Genomic DNA, 22,458 nt, shown 5'->3' on the forward strand with positions numbered 1-22,458 from the left:
TATAAGGTTCGAGTAATTGGATTACTATTTTTATACATTATTATCGTCCTGCATTCCATATGTTGGTTCAAAATGCTTCTGATTGAGTCAAAAGGATTTTTTCCGTTAGTTCAGTTTACATTTCAGTGAGCCCTCGATAATTGCATAATCAACGGTCTGTAGAGATATTCCATTTAATGAATTTTACAACTTTTTTGAGCCCCCGCGCCATAGTTCCTGTTATCTCAAATTTCCAGGAAATTCAAAATAAAGTCATTCGAATTTTTGCAATTACGCTCAAGGGACAAAGAAAGGCAATAGAACAGTCAAGTGTGAGGGTATTCAAAAGGACCTGAGTAGAAATTTTAGTAGTTGGCTGGTCAGGCCCTGGTCCGCTGTGCCGTAGAAAAGATTCGGCCCTGTTACGGTTACCACATCAGGGCCTGATAGGAAATGCAACGCAAAGCATGATCAGGACCTGATTTCTAAACCTGATAAGGGCCGTGACAGGCGGCCTGGTTTCGCCCTTACCTCGCATAGACTTTGCTACAAATTAATAAATTGCCAACTGAATTATTAAATTGGGCCAAAAATGGATAATAATAAATAAATAAATGAGGTCCCAGAAAAGACGGGTCGAGAAAAAAAAGAAAAAAAAATCACCCAGAGCGGGACTTGAACTCGGGACCTTCCGCGTAGTAGTTCTGTACCCTATCCACTCGAGGACTGTATCATTCTTAGAAATCATCGTTTGTTTTGAGTATATCAGTAATACTCCCAATAAAATTGTAGTATTGAACTAAATTTAGCATAATATCTATTGGATTATGGGATCAAAAATAATGAACACTTCTAATTGTATTTTCACTTATATCCTTTATTCTCATGAATAATTTCTGACTCTACTTTAACCAGGAGGTACGTTGCTCTACGGATACTCAAGAGAGACTAACTGACAACTAAACTACTTGGGCCTTATTTTAGGACCTTTGGGGCAACAACATTTCCACCCCCCTAAAAGGGGTTTTTCCTTCTCCCTTGACCACTTCTGGTCGCCAAATGTTGCTGAGGGATAGGCAGTAATAAACATAAGCTTGTCCGTAAACTACCAGTTTCGGCATGGACATTTCCCTTTTCTTATTCCCCGGCCCTACTGCAATAAAACCATAAAACGTCTTTCCAGAAACCAAAGATATAAAAACTAGGAGAGAAAGAGTGAATTTTGTACTTGAGGAAATCCCCAAAAATCCAACAATATCATTTAGTATAATTTTCCTGCTCATCATCCCCCCTCCCCTCCGGCCCACCCCCCTTTACCATTTCCATCCCGACTCTTTCTTTGGTGAAAATTTTTTAAATCCCGTACGGCATGCCTTATCCGGATCTGATCATTGCCGGATCGAGTTGGCCATATCCGGTATACTCAACAAGCACTCGTGTTCAATCAAAACAGGGTGAAAAAGACTCCGAAATTTCCCTTATCAGACATGCCTGATGTAACTTTAATTTTTCTCTATCACGGTATGCTCAAAAGGCCCTGACTGGGGCATGATCAGGCATGCCTGCTTAAAATTTGGAATTTATTGGTAAGGTGAACATGCAATGGTCCCCTTCAGGCCCTGATCTGGCATGCCGTAATCAGGGATACCGTATCGATACCGGAGCAGGGCCTTCTCTGCCAAAAGGTTTGCCTGACGAAATTTCTGCTCGAGGAAAAATCGCACACGGAGATAACGAAATAGTAAACATTGTCATGGCCATAGGAGGAAATACTTTGATGGGAGTTTTCGACTAACTCCACATAGTAATCTTTATTTTGTCGTTTAGTAAACGCTACAATGGCCCATGATCTACTGTACTATTTTGCACATGTTAACAATTAGGAGGTAACATGGAGAAGCTTATCATGGAAATGTTGACTATGTCTACATGGGAACAACTACCATATCCCATAAAAATAGTCCCCTATGAGCATAGAAAGTATTGACTTCTGATGCGTTCGCGTAATTAGATCCTTATTATTCGGAAAAATACACTGAGAGAACAGTTGGAGAAAAATTATCTTGAAAATCTCGGAAAACTTTACTATACGAAAGGTAACCGTAGAGCGAAATGTAATAGACGGAAAAATAGGTTTTGTTTGGTCCAAAAATCATATTTATGGGTACAAAAATTACGGTTCCCTCTACTGTAAAATTTTCCGCTCTGGCAGAATAGTTTTTTCGGGTACCGATGCGAAGGGCAAAGAAACAGACGAACGTAAAATTTTACTATACTGCGTTTGATAAAAAAAAATCTGTTCCATTACAGTAGATTGTCTCTAATTCGACGACTCTCTAATCCACAAAATTTCCCCTCCGAGCCTGCCCTCCCTCCAAGAACGTTTCACCACTCGTGGAATGTTATCCATCCTTGTCCATGACGTCATTCGCGCAAAATTGCGCAAACGAGATAAATTGAATGTGGCCCATCTACGTGTTACCGACAACCATAACCTCTTAAAACGGAAAAATGTCGACACCCGGCAAAAAACGTAAACATGTCTCTACTCAAATCGACTTCAAGTTGCGAGCGGTGAATAAAATAAATAATGATACTTATTAATTATTAATTAAGAAATATGTACTTAGACAATTCGTCATTTCCTCACCGTAATGAAGTTTAAATGCAACGAAAATGTGATTCATCATAATATTTATTTAAAAATTTAGATCCATGAGTCATAGGTGTCTAGTATTTTTCAAGTTTAAACAAAGTTGAGAACACCCATCTGATAATAACATTTAACAGAAGTGATATTATTAATTAAGAAATATGTACATAAACAATTCGTTATTTTCTCACCGTAATGAAGTTTAGATACAACTAAAATGTGATTCATCATAATATTTGTTTAAATATTTAGACCAATGAGTCATAGTTGTCTAGTATTTGTTAAGTTTAAACAGAGTTATAATTCAACTCAATTGTTGTAATACCAATTAGTATTATTAGCATCAAGGGTTAATGTACCTGTCATTTTTCAAATAAAGTTATAATGATTACATTTTTATTCTTATTGTTGACGGCTCTCATTTGACAGTCATAGGTTATATTGTTTTTCCCCTCCTACAATCTTTATTGCGTAACTCCCCACTAAGCAGACCATTCCTACACGCTCACACTGCTCAACGATAGAACAGAGTGGGGGGGAACTCTCCTATCCGAGATTCGGAGAAAATTATCCAAGGACACGTCCCGAACCCGTCGAATTAGAGAGAATCTACTCTAGAGAAACATTCTTACACATGTGTGAACCATTATTTCATATTGAGTAATTATTAAAGTTCATCGGCGTTATTTTTTAGGGAATTCCGCGTAAATTTTACCAGTTCAAAAGAAATTATCCTTACGTTTAGTACATTTTACGGATGAGTCAATGAAGAAAAATTCACTTCTCGTCTCGCACTTTTTTCCCCGATGTAGGGTAAAAAAGACCTAGAAATGAATTCCGCTCGACGATAACTTGATTTGTTTGATAATTTTTTTCCAACTTTTTTCTATGTGAAGGTATTATAGAGCCATAGTTCTCTGATTCTCAGCACGGAAAAAAAATGTACTTGAATTCAGTATCAAATATACTTGATTCAAGTATATTATTCTTGATTCGTGTATGAAATATACTTGATTTAAGTGTATTATTCTTGATTCAAGAACATTCATATACTCAATTGGGGGATGGGTATTTCAATTCGGAGATGATTGTTTTGTATCAGGCAGGATTATAGCAAGCCCTCTTAAGTGTAATATAAGGGTCAGGCACCAAGTGTCAGGATATTAGGGTTAAAATACACAGAAAAAATAGTGGATTAGTTTTAGAAAAAAGTTTCTAAAGTTGAGGGGGGAAGGGGCGGGGGATTTAGTAGATTTTAGAAACTTCAATTCTTAAGCTCTATCCTTCATCATAAAAACTACCGAATTTGGGGATTGTTTTTAAGAGCAAATATTTTCTAAAACACATGCTGAAATTTTCGAAATTGTAGAATATTTTCAGATTGAACTAAAAAATTGCGGCCAAGGTATTTAAAGGGCGTAAATGCCCCATACATAGGGAGGGGCGCCCAACTATCGGGAATTTCAGTTGTGAGAAGGGGAAATTTTGCAAAGAGGGGGAGGGGAATTTAGCGAATTGTTTCCTGAAAATTTGAGGGGGGTGTGCATTGGGAATTCACAACCAAAAAGATTGAGTGAAAATTCAATAAAACTTCCCTCCCCCCTCCCCAGATTTTCAGTAAAAATTCGCCATCCCTTACTTTCGGACATATTTTTGAAACAAATACCGCCGACTCAATTTTTTGGATTGTGAATTCTCAATTCACAACCCCCGTCCCTCTTTTTGCAAAATCCTCCCTGAAATATTACAGAAATTTTCTAGACTTTAGACAATATTTTTTCCAAAATTAAGTATATTTTGGTTTGAAATTAATCTCCATTTTGATCATTAATGTTAAATGATTCTTTTCTAAAACTTGGACAAAAGTTTCTAGATTTTAGAATACTGAAGGTTAGAAACCACGATTTGTAAAATTTAGAAACTTTTTTCTAAAGCTTATCCATTTTTTCTCTGTGTTTGACCCTAATAATCTGACCCTCATTTTTTAAACTCTACTTTTTGATCCTTATATTCTGCCACTTAGTGCCTAACCTTTATATTACACTTATTGATATTACACTTATATTTTACATTCTTCTGCTAATCTTTCCTAAAGAAACCGATAATTGCTGATAATGATGAGTGAAAAGTTGGACTCGTCGGGATTCAATCCTGGAACCTTCGGGTTGCTAGTCCTTGACCTTACCCACTCGGCCACCGTAGAGTTGTTAGTTACGACGAAGTTTATGGAATATATGAATGCAATATTGCATTCTTATTTGATTCTCTAATTTTCTTCAATTATGGAACTCAATATAGATATGAGAAACAACGTATTTATTAATAATCAATAAATAATGAGATTACAACATTCCCAAGAATTGAAGAGTATGAATGTGTGTTTGTCAAAATGGAAAATGGAGAACTTTTTTCTCGTAGATGATTTGTAGAAATCGAGACTTGTTCATCCTTCTAATTATTTCCCCCGTTTGACCGTTATCATAATTTGACCCTTATAAATGTTCCACCCTTAAGGTCTCCAGTTTGAACCTTATATGGACCTTATGATCGGTTGACCCTTAGCATCTGTTTACGCATTTTCCTGCATGATCCATTCGACCTTCTATGAAAGCCTCCAACCCTTACAAGTAGTATTGTTATTACCCGTATTCAGTCCTTATGGCTGTCCTTTGGCTGTTGGATTATTGCACTCGGTTCCCCTGCTAGACAGTGACCCTAATAGGAGTTTAACCCCTGGAATCGGTTAATTTGTCTTTCCTGTTTGACCTTTATCAAGTCTTGCCGTCCGAAATTTAGCCAATTATTGGTTGAGACTTGGAATTCGACGAATGGCCATTTGACGTTCAACCGACATTTGGCCATGAAGGGGTCGCCCAGACTTGGCATACCCGTCCAAAGCCGATATTTGGCTGCACGGAAAGAAAACCATTGAAAATAGTCTTGCGATCGCAAGACTTTTCCCGAAGATTCCGACGAAGGATGTCCCTTGAGTGTAAACATAGGTAGAAATTCGATTTCAAATCCATATCAATGAAGAATTATCGGAAGGATCCGATATTAGACTATTCAGAAAATATCTCACGTTTCATCTGGAAAATTCCGAGGATTTTCGGAACACTCCTTAATCAATAACACACGGACAGAAATATTCAATAAAAATTACGTATCTTTTCCGTAATTCGGGATCGAAACGTGGTTGTAGGAAATTTTACGGAACTGTCACGCAATTTTTTCAGAGCGTTTCGTAATTTTTATCTGAATCTCCTGTGGGTAATTACGATATCGTCACTTAAATTTTCTGAGTCAATTCCGTAATCGGTGAGCGAATTGTGAGTTCCGTAATTTTTACTGAACATTTCTCTCTGTGCATATGCGGCACGTAGCATGTAGTATGTTGCAGAAACTCCGATTTTATAGGCGATCCTGAACTGAGATCTAAGCTCGTAAGTCCGATAAACAGTCTGAAAATTAGATCCACTTCCGATCTTATCATGAGATCTTAGAATTTTTAGAATTACAATATGCGCGGCTGGTCACTTAAAGCGCCCAGAGTCACCTAAATCATACGATCTTTTGTAACATCCGCCTTAGTTTCGGTCAGTCACACAGCCCCAGCCCTGTGTTTCTCACTAGGCTAATAAGGCTGGTGACAGCCGCTTGTAGCAAGTCCTCTGGTTCCAGGAAAGCCTGGCCCAAGATTTTATAGCGACGGAGTGCTAATAGGGGGCATTCACATAAAATGTGGATGACGCCCTCCTTATCGCCTCCGTACAGTCTAGTCTGCATCCCAGCTAATAGCCTGACTAGAGTAGCCGAGGCTGCTTTGCTGTCCCGAGTCGAGGATTTGGTTCTGATTGGATGTACACAGGTCTTTCAAGATCTCTCCAGACCTAGATGGACCTGGTAAGTCCTAATCAGTTCTCCGACGTACTTTTCCAGAGACCTTTCGAATCCTCAGTTCTTTTCGGTCCTGAGAAGTCCTCCTCGATGCTACCGAGAACGCATGATTTTACGAGCGGGTGAAGGGGAAGGCATGTATGCGGAGGGTTGAAATTTGTAGCCAACGAGGAGACAGGGTTGCAGAATATATTTTAGCCACCCTCATCTCCCCGTTTGCAGGCGGTGTTTAAATAAAAAATAGTGCACGTTGATTCTGTATTTATTGACCCCCTGATGCCAATGAAACCCTCGGAGGTGACAGAAGAGGTAAAAAATTTTTCATTTTCTCGTGGGTTAAAGGTGAAAGTCGATTTTCGCCAAAATTGAATTTTTTCGCCAATTGAAAGTTGATTATGTATTTTCTAACAATTCTGATGCCAATGAAACCCCCGAAGGCGCGACAAAAGTCGAAATAAAATTTTTTTTCCACCCCGAGCCAAAGAGTTAGATTTTATGGTTTTCCAGAGGGAAAATCGACTTTCGCCAAAATCGAATTTTTTAGCCGGGTGAACGTTGATTCCAACTATTTAAGCGACGGGCTATTCAGAACTCTCAAAAGTATGTGGGAAAAGTGAAAACTAAAAAAAATTGTTTTTCACCCGGAGTCAAAAGGTTAGATTTTCGGTTTTGCCAGGGGGAAAGTCGACTTTCGCCAAAATTGAATTTTTTAGCCGGGTGAGCGTTGATTCCAACTATTTAAGCGGCGGGCTATTCAGAACTATGAAAAGTATGTGGAAAAAGTGAAAAATGAAAAAAAAAATTTTTTACCGGAGGCCAAAGTGTCGGATCTTGGATTTTTCCGGGGGGAAAGTCGGTCCAAGGGTCACAAGGGTCAAAGTGTCAGATCTTGGATTTTTTGCCAAAATCGAATTTTTTAGTCGGGTGAACGTTGATTCCAACTATTTAAGCGACGGGCTATTGAGAATTCTCAAAAGTATGTGGAAAAAGTGAAAACTGGAAAAAAAAATTTTCACCCGGAGCCAAAGGGCCAGATCTTGGATTTTTCAGGGGGAAAGTCGGTCAAGGGTCACAAGGGTCACGAGGACCAAAGTGTCAGATCTTGGATTTTTCCAGGGGGAAAGTCGACTTTCGCTAAAATTGAATTTTTTAGCCGAGTGAACGTTGATTCTGACCATTTAAGCGACGGGCTATTCAGAACTCTCAAAAGTATATGGAAAAAGTGTAAACTGAAAAAGTTTTTTTTTTTCAAATTTTCAAAGGCTCAGATTTTTCGTTTTTCTCGGGAGAAAGTCGACTTTCGCCAAAATCAAATTTTTTAGCCGGGTAAACGTTGATTCCAACTATTTAAGCGACGGGCTATTCAGAACTCTTAAAAGTATGTGGAAAAAATGAAAACTGAAAAAAAAAATTTTTTCACCGGGGGCCACAGGGTCAGATTTTCGGTTTTTATTTGGAACAATGGTCAGATTTGTTAACACTTTCATTTTTTATTAGAATAGATTCTGCAACCTTCTCCGCTTGTTGGGTAAGAATGTCAAGCCTCCACATACATGCATCTCCCCTCCACCCTCTCGTGAAATGTCGATTTTCGAGATTAAAAAAAAACAATAATTACATTTTTTATTTCAATAACGCATGAGTAAACAGGAATATGAACGCAGATTTAATATAGACCCATAGAATTACGGGGACCGGCAAGGATTTGGAAAGTCTGAATACAAGTCCTGCTTACACCTAACAAGTGCTGAAATGGGACATAACCAGAGGTAGAAAGGTCTCGGAAGCACTTGGGAAGAGGCTTCCCAAGACCTATCCAGATCTGAACAGAAAGACCTAAGTAGAACTTGTCAGGTCCAATTATTCGACTCGGGGTGATGCAAATTTATCTGTACAATGTGCACCCGGGTTGCAGCCATAATGATGACTACTTTCCTGGTACCTCTATGTACCCTTCTTCTGACTTCCACCATGGTCTTTCGCAAGCAGCTTGACAGTTGCTTTTTGAATCCCGCAGTGCAGTCTGAAGTTGTAGGCTTTCAGAGCAGAGAGTGATCGGTCGTCTATCAGCGCAACGAAGTGGGCACTTTTCGCGTCCCTGGTCTCACTGCCCCGAGCAACAACCCACTCTCTGGCCTGCAGCCCTGCACTCTGTTTCTCAAGGAAGCACAGTGCTTCTTGAGCGGTTAGATCTGGGTCTTCCACGTGTACCACGACCCTGTGCTTCTTGGGAAGCTCCGAGGCTGTGACCACATGTACAGTAAGCCCAGCTATTTTGTTGTTGGGGAAAAGGCTTTTCAGACAATTTCCCGTGTCCTCATCAGTGCACCATTGCCACACCTTCTCTTTCCCAGACACCGTTGAAGGTGGGTGGTTTCACCCCATCAGGTAACGCCAGAATGGCCCCCTTCAGGAGTTTCTTCCCCTCCGTTCCCTCTTCAGTGCCCAGTTTCTGATCCGGATATGACTCCGGCATAACTGCAAACTTGAATGAGCTCGTAGTGTTCTGAGCATATGTGCCCTGATCCTGCGTTCTCATTCTCTTTTCTTTCGGTCTGACTGAGGGGCTTGGCGTAGTACGCTCTGATGGAAGGCGTTTTATTGCCTTCCTCGTAGCCCCCTCCCCCCTTCCCTCATCGACCTTCGCTGCTGCATCCGTCAAGGTTGCAATCGCCCCCGAGGTTTGATGCAGCNGAGGTTTGATGCAGCTTTGCTCTCTTGCAACGTCTTCTCTCGGCTCCACTCAGTCTGACCCGATTCACATCGGTACCAGACTGGTCAGCCTTGTCAGACTTCGTGTGTTCGCCATCGCTGGCCCCACCCGAANTGGTACGCTCCGATGGAAGGCGTTTTATTGCCTTCCTCACAGCCCCCTCCCCCTTCCCCTCATCGACCTTCGCTGCTGCATCCGTCAAGGTTGCAATTGCCCCCCGAGGTTTGATGCAGCTTTGCTCTCTTGCAACGTCTTCTCTCGGCTCCACTCAGTCTGACCCGATTCACATCGGCACCACACTGGTCAGCCTTGTCAGACTTCGTGTGTTCCAGCGCTGGCCCCACCCGAAGTTTCTTTTTCAATACTGAGATTTTTTAGATTGGTTTCCATTTTTGGTCCCACGAGTACTGCGGTTAAGCGTTTTCACCTGGTGTATCACCGCGATTGCCCAGGGCTTGGCTTGTCTCGGAAGGGTTACACCCAAGACTACTCTCAGAGGTCGCCCAGGTTTCTGAGAGGCACCGTTAGCGACACAGCTTCCCCTGTGCTACGCATGCTTAGGCACGGTATGGCCTCGGCCATGGCTTACGCCGCTCACATACATGGATTGGGTGGGTTCCTCTTAGTGACCGCGGGCGGCGGTAGTCCTTAAGACCCCCACCGCCCGCGACCGAGCCCCCTGACTAACGACAAAGTGGGAACCCAGTGGAGGGGGTCATCAGATCTTAAGTAAATTAAAATGTAAGACTACTTCAGGGCCTTTTCAGCGATTTTACTGATCAATTGATAAATTGATTCATTTGTTAATTTATCGATACAAAAATTGATTCAATCGTTAAATTAATGGTTTTTTGATGGTTTTATATTAGAAGGGATGGGGGCCTGTCTGAGGAGATTCCTTAGAGGTGGGCGATTCTTATCAATGAGGAGGGGGTTTGTATGGACAGTCTGATATATGGGGCGAGGGGGTTATATAAGGGTGAAAAGGTATAAGGGTCAACATTAAAGTTAAAAAAAATAGATGCTAGAAACCAGGGTCAAAACCAAAGACTATAAGGGTCAGGCATGAGGTTGACAAACAAGGGTCAGAAATGGTCCTCAGGAGTAGAGATAAAAAATGAGGACCACAAATGAGTGTAGAAACTATAAGTGTGAAATGAGAGGAAAAAAGGTCAGAAATAAGGGTAAAAAATAAGGATCAAGCGAAGATCTCAAAAAGACGAAATTAAATAAAGGTCTAAATTAAGAATCCCAAAGGTCAGGCTTACTCTTATTCGCAATCCTCATTTTTGACCCTTATTTCTGGTCCTCACGCTTAACCCTCATGATTCTTAGTTTTGACACTTATTTCCGACTTTAAGTTCTGACGCTTTTATGGCCTGATCCTTTTTTCTCCTGTTTTTGACCCTCACACCTAGTCCTCTTTTTTTACCGTCTCACTTAACCTTCGGGACCCTTAATTTTTACCCTTGTCCCATGTTCTGGTCTTTATTTTTGACCTCTATCTCTCCGTATACCTGATCGTTGGGTTGGACTTATCTCTTCACTACTGAAGTGTTTTTTTATAACTGAAGTCTAGTTCTGCCTCTTTCTGATAAGCAACTCAACTCATGGATTTGTTCCTGTAGTATAAAAATTTGGGCAATCTCAAAATAGTCCATTTTGCCTTAAACTCCTCATTTGTAATTTCTGTACGCCTAAGATAATCTGATTTTGGCATATGGAATAATTTCTTGGATTCCGCAGTGATTTTACCGGTTTTCCTGCGAGTTTTACCGTAGATTCGACTCTGTTGAAATTTCGGACACTTGACGGCGAAGAAGATGTTTCCTTGCGCGCTACAGGGCAAATGACAGAGTTCACTCATCTTATGAACTCCCACGACAAAATACCGGTGGGACACCAGATTTCATTCAGATCTTTTTTCTCCGTGTATAGTTGAGTCACGCAATATCTCTATGAACAAAATAATAAATCGTTCTAGTCGGAAACAAACAGGGCGGGTCAATATAGACGATATGAAGTCAAGTCTGGATAAAATTTTAAGTAAACAAAATGGATGTTTCAGCGATAATTCCGTTGACGTTCGATACGTAGGGCACAATAAATGGTAAAAATGATTCTAAAAAGTGACAATAATTTTGTTTTTGTTATTATTGATAAAGGTCATGACCAGTTGGACGACCAGTCACATGGCGGTAGGAATTTTTTTCCGTTTTGAACTTCTCGTGAGTGCTCAGGAGTAATATTAAATTACTTCTATTTCAATCACGCATGTTATATTCACATGATTAATTAATGAATCCATGAGCCGCCTGGCCAGTGGCTGACAACCAACGCTTGGTCGCGATCCGCGCCAACATGCTCATGATCCAGGCCCATGTTATTATCCGGATGTCAACCAAGTTCAGCACGGTCTCGGCTAGGGGATACTCTCCGAACTGTAACAGACCATAACCGTCGTGCTTGGACTGAGCCTGGCTCATTCCTTTCTCAACCTGGGTAACGTGAATCTTATGAAAACTGAGGCATTTGGAAAAATTATAAGGTAATAATGAAAGCATTGCTTGCGGTTGATTGATGTGTTCAAATCGATGATTGTCAGAATTTCTCCGACTTTTTAACATATTCCATCATATATAAAGATTCTCAACGAGTCCTCAGCTCTAATAAAGACTTTCAAATTTCACCGCGGCCTTGCCTCAATAGAATAAGTTTACAAGTGAAATGAAATATCTAAAAACTTGGTCATTCCATTAGTCTATTTTCAATACAAACCATTGCAATGATATGAGAAACTTTCAGGCCAAATTTGAAGTGAATTAGAGCTGCGGGACACCCTTGGTTTTCGACCATGTAGTGACCAGTCGCGTACTAATGTGTATTTTTTTGTAATCAATTGAATAGCATCGAGAGATATATGTCAAGGGACGCAGTTGCGTCCCGTCGCCAAGAACGGCTGCGCAACTGCCTGTTATATACGACAGCCAACTTCCCCCTCGACGACAACCAAAACCGTTTTTATTTTTCTCTGTACAAATTTCAAACCGCAGCACAATTTGAATTGTACTTTTACTATATAATGTTGCTATAAACCATCCATTGCAATTTTTATTACATTTTTGCATGCTAATGTTATATCCAAAATTTCATTCCCCTAAAATAACCAAACATTAAACGACTCTCAGTATTCCCACCACCGAAGGAATGCTGCATCAGCACACAGTGCATCGCTCCCGCAAATTTCAACACGTTCAACGACCGATCTTGCGGCTATTTCCCAATCAATTCATAAAAGAATTTTCTGGAACTTCGGGGCTTTTATCACGGGGCAAAAACTGCCACGAAGAACACCAGTCGTTAGCCAGAATTCGGAGATATAAGACCCAGCGGAAATAGCTCGCGGAATCGATCGGATAGTATTCAACTCCGGTAGTAATTCGATAAATTAGTATCGATACTACGTTTACGGTGACTTTTCGTGTGAAATTGGTCAGAAAAGTGATCGTTAGTGCTGATCTGGGGACTGACCACTCTAAAATCAAGAGCAGCAGCTTTTCTGGCGCATAAAGGGACGAAATTAAAAATTCAATTTATTGAATAGTGCTGACGTGCTCAATTCAAACTATTAAAACTCTGTATCAACTTTTGTTGCACTAGTGGGTGGAAGTTTATCTCAGTGCACGCGTATACACAAGCTTAGTGTCGAAAGTGCGAGAAAAGAACAGAAACTCACAAGCAAAAACAGTTATCAAAAATAGTGATTCGAACTTCACTAGCAACGTAAGAACGGATTTGAATTTGCATAAAGTTTACATCGAGTGAGTACCTAATCCTTAAACTTAAAAATTGATAGGAGTCTTTCTAGGGGAGACAGATTAGAAGATAAAATATTGTAACGATCTCTGTAATTTCCAATACTATCTTATTTTGAAGATTATACGTGAAAATTCCTCAAACATAAACAAATCTTTTGGTTATTTCGAGAAACTTTTTCCCCCGGGTATTCCCTAAAATCCTCCCCATATTTACTTTTCATTTGCAAAGAAAAAGGTAAGACTAAGAAATGCAGTAAGCGTCGTCCTGCCCTTAAAAACTAAAACAAGCTAAATTATAAATTCCCATAAATCTTGAACAATTTTAGCAAATTGTTTGGAAATTCAAATCATTATTATTTTACCCGTTGTCCATCGACGCAGATAACGTCTCCGGACATAACACTAAAATAAATGAAATATGACGATCTAAAGAATTTCAGTGTGCGTCTTTTCTTCATTTTTCCCATCGTAAGACGTTTCGTGGCAGATTTTTAGTGGAAACATTGGTACCATTGAATCTATCTCGCGATCTCGTGAGGTGTTGGGAGGTGGCTGTGTTGGATGACGTCAGTCCGACATTCAAAAGGGAGTGGTGGATCGGACCCGCGTTTCGAAACCACTCGACATAAACACCGGGGTCTTCGGTCAATTACATGAAATGATTCTCGTTCGATTAATAAAAATTTGTACTAAATAACCATTCTCCCAGAAAAGTGATGGGTGATAGTGGTGAAAAATTGTAAAGATATTCATCGAGACCATGACTTTGATTGACATTAATTCTCGTTCGTGGGATAAGTTGTACTAAAATAAAAATCTAACCTCTCAATTAAAAATCCTTCTGCTATAATACTGTTACGTATTCCCCCTTCGAACCCTTTAAATTGTCTCCAGTCTGAAGGAGGACAAACGAACTCCCTGGTAACGACTATCTTTTGGAATAACACGATCATCTTATTATGGATTCTCTTTGAAGATACCAATCAAGACACATCGTCTCTCTCCGTTATTAATTAATAAACCGCCCTAACCCTTTATTAATTTATGTGTACTGTGTCCCTCATTTCATCGTATATAACATTGGTGTCAGAAGTGGAATAAAAATAAAACAAAACAAAAACATGGCGGATGAGGAAGAACGAGAAACACAACCGGCAAGAAATCGACTCCCTCGTTTTGGTCCTCTCCGTTCCGGCTTCCGCCCATACTCAGCACCCGGGGGAGATGAAATTTATCAACCGAATGAATCAACACAACTGGACAATTTGAGGAATGATCTTCGAGATGAAATCGTCACCGACATCAGACAGACCCTTCGCCAGGATTTGGAAAATCATCGTTTTGCTGCCAGAGAGGAAATTTTGGATTTATTGATAAATCTCCATCGTGATCCAGTGCCTCAACAAGCTCAACCAGCTCCTCCACAACCTCAGCAAGTCCCACCAGTTCCTCCTCGACCTCAACAAGCTCCAGCAGCTCCTGCAGTACCTCACCAAGGTCCAACAGCACCTCCAGTTCCTCAACCAGCCCCAGTAGGAGTACCATTCCTCCAGCCGGATTTCCAGGGCCTCCACCACAGATACCTCCAAGGAACCCACCAGATAACCCTCACAATAATTTTGATTTTGCCAACGCTTTTAATTTACCGCATTTTGCTCATCAAAATTCACAGATTAAACCTGATACCTACGATGGTACAAAACCATGGTCACAGTATCATTCACATTTTGAAATTGCCGCGACTCATAATCATTGGTCAAAAGAGACTAGAGCTTCTCAATTACTAACTCGACTTCGCGGTAGTGCTCAATTGATTCTTAATAAAATTCCAGAAGATGACAAAAAAAATTATGAAAAAATCGTTAACATTCTAGCCGAGAAATTTGATGAGAAGTATCTATCTCAAATGTATTTCAATGAATTACAGGCTCGAAAACAACACAGAGATGAAAATTTTATAACTTTCTCGGAAGAAATCGAACGGCTCACATATTTGGCATATCTAAATTCTTCTGAGAAAGAACGAGATCGTGTCGCGTGTCTCTCTTTTATCAATGGGATTAATAATCAAAAAATTGAATTCACTTTGCGATCTGAACGTTTCGAATCATTGCAGAAAGCAGTTGCACGAGCAACTGAACTTCAATCAATTTCTCACGTATTAAACATGAAACGACAGATCACAAATTCAACAAATCATCGATTCCAGAATAATCATCGCCATTTCTCTTCAAATCACAATAAACACAATAATTTCTCGAATCAAATGTCAAATATCCAATATTTTAAATGTAAACGTTTCGGTCATTACGCCAATAAATGTACGGATTCTGATAACAATTCCCATCAGAATCTCCCAAGTACTTCTTACAATAATTTCTCAAGACAACTCAACCAAAATCACAACAATCATCATCCCTACCGCAATTTCAACATTGGAAATCGAAACTTCAGATCAAAATTCATTAATTTCCAATCCTCAGATGGTAACAAACACTCAAACCCAAACAAATCTTCCAACACTAACATAAATTCGGAAAACTGAATAGAGTCAGTTCATTGGGGGACGAATTGACTCAATCAAATATTACTAAATGTTTTCAGATTACAAATGAAACTCAAGAATTAACTCTCAATCTAAAATTACGAGGAAAAATCAATGAACACCCTTGTTCCATGATCATTGATACTGCGGCTGACATCACCTTGATTAATCCTGTACTTTTCAACAATAATTGGGCTGAATTAAAAAATTCTGTTAAATCCATCATGATCAGGACAGTTTCTGGTGATCAATTTCCGCATAAAGCAATTAAAGAGATTACTGTTTCCATAGGAAATTATTCTGTAATTTTGGACGCAGTTTTTGCTAACATTTTAGAAGATTGTATCCTTGGGTTAGATTTTCTTTACAAATCTGGACTTCTAGCATATTTCCAACTGATTATTAACAAAAAATTCAATATTGATAACCCTCAAAAAACAATTCTTGTTCAACAAGTAGTCTCTCAAGAAGTTCCTCGACTGAACTTTGACATACCAGAATTTTTACTTAAACTCTTTGAAAATTCATGTGAATTATTGAATCAAAATGAACAACTAAAATTCAAAAATTTTCTCCTGACATTTTTGAGATGTTTTTCTGCACATTCTAATGATTTAGGTAGATACTCAGGGACCAAACACAGAATCAACACAGGGAATTGTCTCCCAATCAAACAAAATCCTCGTAGGATCCCGTTCCATTATCGAGACAAAGCTATTGAATTATTAGAAGCAATGAAAAAACAAAGTATCATTGAACCCGGTCATGGCTCTTGGGCATCTCCTGTTGTCCTAACCACAAAGAAAGATAAATCTCTTCGATTTTGTGTTGATTATCGAGAACTAAATGACGAGACAAAGAAAGACTCAATGCCAATACCACGCGACGAAGAAATTTTCGATGCAAGTTCTGGATCGGAATGGTTCTCAACCATTGAAAATGTTTAAATGGTCTTAATAAAATTATAAGTTTAAAAAAAAAAAAAAAAAATTCTAAGAGAATTAGAATTTAGAGAGAAAAAATTTCCGCTTCACCCAGCCGGGAATCGAACCCGGGTCTCCCAGATACGCGCCGGGCACTCTTACCGACTAAGCTACCGGGAACCACAGAAATTCACTCTCAAATTCACCTCAAACACCGCCTAACCTTCTTTAGGCATTAAAGAATTCTAAGAGAATTAGAATGCCTAAAAAAAAAAACAAAAAAAACTATCATTATATTTTCGCGTTTATTGACTTAAAAAACGGCTACTGGCAGGTTGAATTGGAGTCTAAAGACAAAGAAAAAACAGCCTTTGTTATCAAGGACGAATTATGGCAATTTAAAGTTCTTCCTTTCGGTCTTTGCAATGCTCCAGCAACTTTTGTAAGAATAATGAACAAAGTTCTACAAGGCTTGATAGGAAAAATTTGCCGTGTATTCATTGATGACATCATTGTTTTTGGTCAAAATTTTGAGGATCATTTGCACAATCTAAAATTGGTATTTTCTCGTTTAACAAAAGCTAACCTCAAAGTTAACACTAAGAAATGTGTTTTCTTCAAACATGAAGTCCTTTATCTCGGTCACATCATTTCTAGAGATGGAATCAAATGCTCTCCAGAAAAAACTTCATCTATCTCTGATTGGCCGGTTCCTCGTACTAAACGTCAGCTCAGGAGTTTTCTCGGATTATGCTCCTATTATCGGAAATATGTGAAAGGCTTTGCAAACATTGCTAAACCCTTACACGTTCTAACTGAAGATAAAATCCCTTTCAAATGGACTTCCGAATCTCAAACTAGCTTTGATCAACTGAAATCTATTCTAATATCTCCACCCATTCGATCTACTCCAATTTCTGATGGTAATTTCATTCTTGACACTGATGCTTCTCTATTTGCTATTGGAGCAACGCTCTCCCAAATCCAAAACGGTGAAGAAAAAGTTATCGCTTATTTCAGCAAGTGCTTGAACAAATCCGAAAAGAATTATTGCGTCACTCGTAGAGAACTTTTAGCCGTAGTCTCATCAGTTGAACATTTCAGCCATTATCTATTAGGAAGGAAATTCTTAATTAGAACCGATCATGCAGCTCTAAAATGGCTTCTTTCATTTAAAAATCCTCACGACCAAGTAGCTCGTTGGATTGAGATTCTTTTCACTTATGATTTCGACATTTCTCACAGACCAGGTCATCTCCATGGCAATGCAGATGCTTTATCTAGACGCCTCTGTACATATAAAAAATGTAATAAACTTAATTTACGTGAAGAAGGAGCAGAGAAACACGTCTTTCGTACAATCTGCATGGTCAACGATAAAGATTGGGCGACGTTACAATCCGAAGATCCAACTCTCCACATGCTGATCGAATCAAAAAGAAACAATCAACGTCCTGACTGGCATCAAATCTCTCACCTTGGCCCAGATGTGAAATTTTACTTATTGTATTGGGATTCTCTAGAGTTGAAAAGAAATATTCTGTATCGTCGNTACCTCAGGAGTTTTCTCGGATTATGCTCCTATTATCGGAAATATGTGAAAGGCTTTGCAAACATTGCTAAACCCTTACACGTTCTAACTGAAGATAAAATCCCTTTCAAATGGACTTCCGAATCTCAAACTAGCTTTGATCAACTGAAATCTATTCTAATATCTCCACCCATTCGATCTACTCCAATTTNTACTTCCCAACCATCAGGCAGCTACCATTGTTGAAGCTCTGATTGTGCATGTGATTTCGCGAGTTGGAATACCCCTAGAAATTCACTCTGATCAAGGTCGAGATTTCGAATCTTTAATTTTCAACTCGTTAATGAATATTCTAGGTATCCACAAAACTTGCGCAACTCCACTCCACCCACAATCTAAAGGTTTAGTCGAGCGTTTGAATAGGACTCTCCTCAATTACCTCGCTAAATTCATTAATGACAATCAGAAAGTCTGGGATAAATGGTTAGCACTATTCCTCCTAGCTTTTCATTCCTCCAAGTATCAAACAACACAATTCACCCCAGCAATATTAATGTTTGGTGGAGAATTGAAGCTTCCTTTAGATTTACTCTGCGGTACACCAACACACAACACTGACAATCACACTTTTTGCCCTGATTATGTGGACCAACTGCAAGAAAGATTAGTGGATGCTCATCAACAGGTTAGAGAAAATTGGCGACTCAGAAGTGATAAAATGAAATCTAAATTTGATTTGAAGGCGCACATGATTTATTTTACACCCGGACAGAAGGTCTGGCTCTTTGCCCCCAAAAGAGTCAAAGGTAAATGTCCAAAAATCCAAAGGAATTGGGAAAAGACTTATGTTATCAGATCAAAATTAAATGATGTAGTTTATCGGATTCAGAAACTTCCAAGAGGTAAATTCAAGGTGGTACATGTCAATCGTTTGTGGCCAATGGAACAAGATAGTGAAGAGTAATCATGAGCTCAAATCATGAATTACCAAACACATTTCTTTTCGAATTTTATTTGTCTGTGGTTAGCAGACTGGCCTGAACATGTATTTATCTGTGGTTAACAGAATGTCTGTGGTTAACAGAATGGCCTGGTTTACACGCCTGATTTTCATTAATCTGTGGTTAACAGAATTGCCTGAATATTTCATGTCAATTTTTATGAATGTATGTGTTGAAGTAGATAATGCTTGATTTTGCTTTAGTAAATGTAATAATTTCGAAAGCTTTCGAAATCACCAACTAATATTTACTAACAAATTTGAATTTTTGGTAATGGCTTGAAGTAGTTGTTGAAAAGTAGTTGTTTGAATAGTAGTTATTGAAAAGTAATTGTTTGGAAGATAGTTACTGTTTTACTTTTGGTTAACCGAAATTTTTATTGAAAATTTTTAATTTGAGAAATTCTTGTATTGAGTTTTACAAATGCTGGGACCGAAATGGAAATTTATGGTGTAAATGATTCAATGAAAATTTGCATGAATAAAGAAATATCTCGAGTCAAACACTGACACCCTCACACCATTGTTGTATGGAACGCATGAGAACACATTATTCGTTTGAACACAACATAATGAATTGAAAATTGTAATTAACACTTTTGAAAATTCTTGCTTATATAGAGTCAAACAAGTGTGTTTCGGGACTGTTCTTCAACGTTGATTTCTGGGAGGTTTTAGTTGAAGAACAGACTGGGGCCCTCCCTATGTGAGATCTTACAACTCTCAGAATTCTCGAATTTATTACAACTTCTGTATTGACCAATTGAAGTTGTAATACCTCAAATAGCCCCCGGTTTGATTGCCGGGGCGGCAATCTTTTCGCGGAGGGGAGTAGTGTTACGTATTCCCCCTTCGAACCCTTTAAATTGTCTCCAGTCTGAAGGAGGACAAAGGAACTCCCTGGTAACGACTGTCTTTTGGAATAACACGATCATCTTATTATGGATTCTCTTTGAAGATACCAATCAAGACACATCGTCTCTCTCCGTTATTAATTAATAAACCGCCCTAACCCTTTATTAATTTATGTGTACTGTGTCCCTCATTTCANATACCAATCAAGACACATCGTCTCTCTCCGTTATTAATTAATAAACCGCCCTAACCCTTTATTAATTTATGTGTAGTGTGTCCCTCATTTCATCGGATATAATAATACCATGAATGGATAGGTTATGGGACATCTCCCTCATGGAAATCGGGTCGTCAGATTTTGACAAATTATGACATAAAATGTCAAATTCTGACAGATTATGTCCGAAAATTGCGTAGAAATTATGTCAGAATTTATTAGAATTTGTCCGAATCTGTCATATTCTATCAGAATCTGAGTAATCTCGTCAGAAATTGACAAAATATGATCGGAATTTGGGACGGGTTGGTCAGATAATGTCAGAATTTCTCATCAGAAATATGATGACATCTTATAAATTCTGACAAATTCTGTCATCATATGACATAATATATTAACTATTCTTGAGCTCAAAGTCGCCCTTTGATAGCATTTCATCGCATTCTATGTCAGAATATATTATATTCCGACATAATTTGCCAAATTTTGACGGATGGTGTCATTTATTGGCACATTTGCACAGAAAATGGCAGCCCGGAATGACCGAATTTGTCATTAATTGTCATTTTTTGATAAATTATGACATTATGACATTATTTGACATATTCTTACATTTTCTGACGGTATTCTTTCCACAGATGATTGTCAGAATATGTCATCATCGGACATCCTATGACATCATAAATATCATATAATCTGTGATATTATGACAGTATATGCCCTTCGATGACATTATTTGACATATTCTTGCATTTTCTGACGGTATTCTGACCACAGATGATTGTCAGAATATGTCATCATCGGACATCCTATGACATCATAAATATCATATACTCTGAGATATTATGACAGTATATGACCTTCGATGACATTATTTGACATATTCTTGCATTTTCTGATGGTATTCTGACCACAGATGATTGTCAGAATATGTCATCATCGGACATCCTATGACATCATAAATATCATATAATCTATGATATTATGACATTTTCTGTTAGGTTATGACATTGATTGACGGATTCAGACAGTTTATGACAAGCTGAAATAGGACAGAAAATGACATAAAAAAATATATCATAGTATGACAAAATAAGTCATTTTCTAAGAAATTCTGACATTTGATGAGTCCTAGCAATATGTCAAAATCTGACGAAAATATTATTGTCATATCATGAGGAACAATGTCATTTTCGGGGGGAAAATGATAAAAAATGTAAAAATCTGTCAGTTTATATCGTTTTATAGAGTTGACATAATATGACATCTGCTGTCAGTATATGACGATGCAATTTCTGACAGAATCGGACATATTTGATCAAATTCTATGAAATTATGTAAAAATCTATCAATTTTCTCATTTTTTGACATAATTTCACATTTTATGTCATAATTTGTCAAAATCTGATGACCCGATTTCCACGAGGGCTACGACTCGAACGCGTCGAAATATGAGATTCATTAATTAGTTCAATAACTGATGAGCGATTTAATTGGCCCGATATGATAGTAATGATTTTATGATATGAAAAAAAATTTAGTTCAATTTTTTAATGCAAAAATAAAAAAAATATCCATTAAATTACAAAGGGTGCCTGATGGATAGCATGATGGACAGGCAAAACAAGTGTGTTTGAGTTAATAGACGATGAAGGCAGGGATCAGCATAATCGTAATCGAGGATTATGATTAATGAATTCCTTCATCAATTACATAATCTGAAGAAAACATTTTTTGATTATTCCGGTAATCAATAATAAAATTGGAATATTCTCGATTACTTCGTTAATCGACAATCAAGGTCGGCAATAACCGATTAAATTGATTAATCAATAATTGACATTCCAATTATTTGATTCATCTGATTAATTTTTAATCACACCCGGTAAATATATGATTATTTATGTAAACATTAATCGAAGCTGGAGATTATTCGATTTTTCAATTAACCACTACTCGAAATCCTGAATTTTTCAATTTTATAAACAATCAGTAATTGAAATTCACGATTATTTGATTACTTAATCAATTATTCATTGACAGTAAAAAATACTTGAATACTAAAAGAATTATGTATCAGGATTGTGTGTATATTTGATGTTTTTTGGATTCTTGTATCCATTTATTATGAGTGCTGATCTTGTGGTAGTGGATAGAAGACACTCCACCGTATAGTGGAAATAAAATCTCTTGATAGCATAACATAACACAATACATTTAATGATAATTTTCCAATAATTTTCAACAAGGCACATTACCGAATCATCTCGGATATTAACAAAAAAGAAAGATTCTACATTCTCATAATTAACAAAAACGGAAATAAA

At 38.3% G+C, this 22,458-nt stretch overlaps 1 protein-coding gene across 1 annotated transcript in view; it reads right to left on the reverse strand.

Moving 5' to 3' along the window:
• Nucleotides 1-22,458, reverse strand: part of LOC107037930 (growth hormone secretagogue receptor type 1) — a 58,508-nt gene that overhangs the window by 24,202 nt on the left and 11,848 nt on the right. The gene's annotated exons all lie outside the window — the stretch shown is intronic.

The sequence above is a fragment of the Diachasma alloeum genome, unplaced genomic scaffold (assembly GCF_001412515.2).
Source record: "Diachasma alloeum isolate Michigan unplaced genomic scaffold, Dall2.0 Dall_scaffold_00272, whole genome shotgun sequence".
NCBI lineage: Eukaryota > Metazoa > Arthropoda > Insecta > Hymenoptera > Braconidae > Diachasma > Diachasma alloeum.